At 37.5% G+C, this 3,092-nt stretch overlaps 1 protein-coding gene across 4 annotated transcripts in view; it reads right to left on the bottom strand.

Annotated features, from left to right (window-relative positions):
* Positions 1-128, bottom strand: part of ebf2 (EBF transcription factor 2) — a 35,347-nt gene extending 35,219 nt beyond the window's left edge. For all 4 annotated transcript variants that reach the window (XM_019862368.1, XM_019862392.1, XM_019862383.1 and 1 more), the window contains exon 1: positions 29-128. The gene's annotated coding sequence lies outside the window, so the exon portion shown is untranslated. The remainder of the gene's footprint in view (positions 1-28) is intronic.
* Positions 129-3,092: the final 2,964 nt, after the last annotated feature.

The following is a 3,092-nucleotide window of genomic DNA, read 5'->3' as shown; positions in this document are numbered from 1 at the left end:
CCCACTCCCCCAACCCCTCCCCACTCACCTCCGCCCAGCTTTGTCGCCTTGTCCACCGCACAGGTCAGCTCACATGACAGCTCCATTGTACCTTAAGTCTGCACACTTAAAGGACATTCCTTCACTGTTCCTGAAATATGATGTTAATGGTATGCAATCAGCAGAAAACTGGTGATTTTTATTTTGTAGAGTTAGTTAACATAAACCGCGACATAAGCAACAAAATCAATTATTATTAAAAAATACAACAAGGAACAAATTGTTCTGAATGACAGTGTCAGTAAAGGGGCCCAATGCATTTAGATTTAAACAAGGCAGCTCCATGAAACTTATATAGCCTATTCAGCAACTTATTTTCCAACTTTAAAAAAACGTTTTAGTACTACTACGTGGTGGTAGTAGTAATAGTAGTAGTGGTGGTGGTGCACTCGCCTGACTTGCGTGCAGGCAGCATGGGATCGGTTCTCACTCAGTGACGGTGTGGATGTGGCTGTGAATGGTCATTTGTCTCTATATGTGCCCTGCAACTGACTGGCGACCGGTTCAGGGTGTAGTCTGCCTACCGCCCGAAGTCAGCCGGGGTAGGCTCCAAGAACTTCCCGCAACCCTCTTCAGGATAAGCAGTGTTGAAAATGGATGGATGGATGGATGGATGGATGGATGGATGGATGGATGGATGGAAGGATGGATTAATATTAATAATAGTAGTAGTAGTAGTAGTAGTAGTAGTAGTAATATTGCTCACTGTGCAAGCATCATACTTGTGGTTACAATAATAATTATTATTATTATTATTATATTTGTGTACAGCATTGCAGTTAGCTGAAGAATATTGAATAAAGTTTATCAAAGTACTAAAGACATTCTACAATTCTGATGTTGAGGAAGGCATGAGATTTCAGGGGTGATGATCAGCATTGTTTTCTGGTTTCTTCACAGCTTGCTCGTGAGCTGATCGTTTGAACCAGATGTGTTGAATTTATTCCATTTTATCTTGTCAGGTTGTTGCAAATAAAGTCTTCTGGATCCAGACATGTTTATCCACCTAAAAATTGTATGTAAAGCCAGATGATTCTATTGTGTTCAGCTACTTGAAAAAATAAAATGGAGTAAATTCAAAACACCATTTTTTTTCAGTGTGTTACGCTTGACGCTCACCTCGATCATGGTGCTGCTCTGAGCCAATTTTTACTAATCGACGAGTGGACTTCACTACCACACATTCATGATTAAAACTTGAAGTCAGCAAATCACTAAATGTGAGTTTTTGACACCTCCAATATGCCAGTTTACAATTTACAGAGGACTTTGTACTCACCCATTTGCCACCATTGCAGGACTTTGTTCAAAGACGAAATGTTCGGCCAAAAAGACGCCAACTTCATATAGTATGTCTGCGGGGGAGACCAAGAGAACAAAAATAAGGTGTTTGTGGATGACAATAATGGCTATCCACATTAGCTTTGAACAAAGATTCAAAGCTAGCCCTAAAATATTTAAACCAGCAACAGTGGAACCACTAAAATGGCAGCGAGGAACAAGTGAAGACCACAAACTTCAATTGTGTGCTAACGAGAACTTTATTTGTCATAGAAGTTACATGATACACGACACACCAACAGAGCAAGTTGTTTAGCTATCCATAAATGAGACCAGGAGCTCGTGCCTTTGTAAAACAGGTTTAATCAACTTATCGAATATGACTTGACTTTCTTTGAATCATCTATAAATAATCTCTATGGACGGCCAACCCCTAGTGTGTGTTGTCATTGTTGTGCATGTGTGTGTGTGTGTGTGTGTGTGTGTGTGTGTGTGTGTGTGTGTGTGTGTGTTGGAGGTAGCAGCTGGTTCCCGTCCCTCTCCTCTAATAGCAGAACTAATGTAAGCCACCATCACCATCTACCATTGACTGCCAGTGTATTGAGCTGTTTTTTTGTTAGGTTTCCTTTACTTAAGATGCATATCCCCAGTGAGCATGCTCAATTTGCCATAGAGGCAAAGTTACTTAAGCTTTTTCCGGAATATCAGAAAATGAGTCAAATTCATGTGACCAATGTAACAGTGATTCAGTTTGTTCATATGAATGAGGCAAAGTACGAATTTCATTCAACAAAGGAGATCTGAAAATCCTGTCTTGAACCTGTTCTTTCTGCAGCTCTGTCATCACTCTAAAGACTTGAATTTGAGACTTTAAATATACTGCACTCAAATCTTTCAAATCTGTGAATATGCATTACTAACCAGGCCATTCCTTAATGTATTTTTCGGTAATCTAATAGGTGAATTTAAGCAGTCCAGTGAGAGACTGAATGAATGCAGCGATGATGCAACAGTCAATGATGCACCGATGCACTTAAATCACTTTTCCTTTTCATTTCACTCTTGGAAAAAAGGTTTGAAATGTAAATAGCTTTTTACCTGGTTAAATAAAGGATACGTAATTAGCCAAAACATAAGGCACACCAGCACAATTGAATGAGATCACTACATTTTGACTGATGAGGGGAAACTAATATAAGAGGGTGTACATTTACTGTTTAATCACAAATAATAATTTCGTTTTGACATTAAAATTATTAAGATTATATTGATGAATGTTTGTTTGAAAAATTCACTAATATTGTCCTGTTGCTGTGATACATTTTCCTCACCGTGGTGACGACTGCCTTAAAGCTTTATTTTATTGTTAGCGAGGTCAACAATTCAAACTTTACAGTAATTTCATTGTATGTACTGTTTTAAACATTTAAAACTGTAAATCACATTTTCAAAGCAATTCTTCTTATTTATTATTATTTTTTTTACTATTAATTAGTCAGAGCAGCCAATGTTACACATTTATTCAGATCACGTTATTAATATTGATGTACAGTAAATTTTTTGGTCATCCAAGTTTTAAATGTTTGTGTGATCCTTGCGTGTTGAAGACATAAAATTCAACAGAACAGGAGAGTTGAAAATCAAAACAAAAAATATCATTAAAACAAAGGGAGAACGCTAACTATGACAATACTAAACTCTTTCTCATGCTATTATGGAGAATTTACATTTCTCCTAACTGGATTTTGGAAAGTAAAATGCCACAGGTTGTG

The sequence above is a fragment of the Hippocampus comes genome, unplaced genomic scaffold (genome assembly GCF_001891065.2).
Source record: "Hippocampus comes isolate QL1 unplaced genomic scaffold, H_comes_QL1_v1.1 scaffold147, whole genome shotgun sequence".
Lineage (NCBI taxonomy): Eukaryota > Metazoa > Chordata > Actinopteri > Syngnathiformes > Syngnathidae > Hippocampus > Hippocampus comes.
The sequence above is the reverse complement of the archived record's forward strand: the minus strand, read 5'-3'. Positions and strand labels throughout refer to the sequence as shown.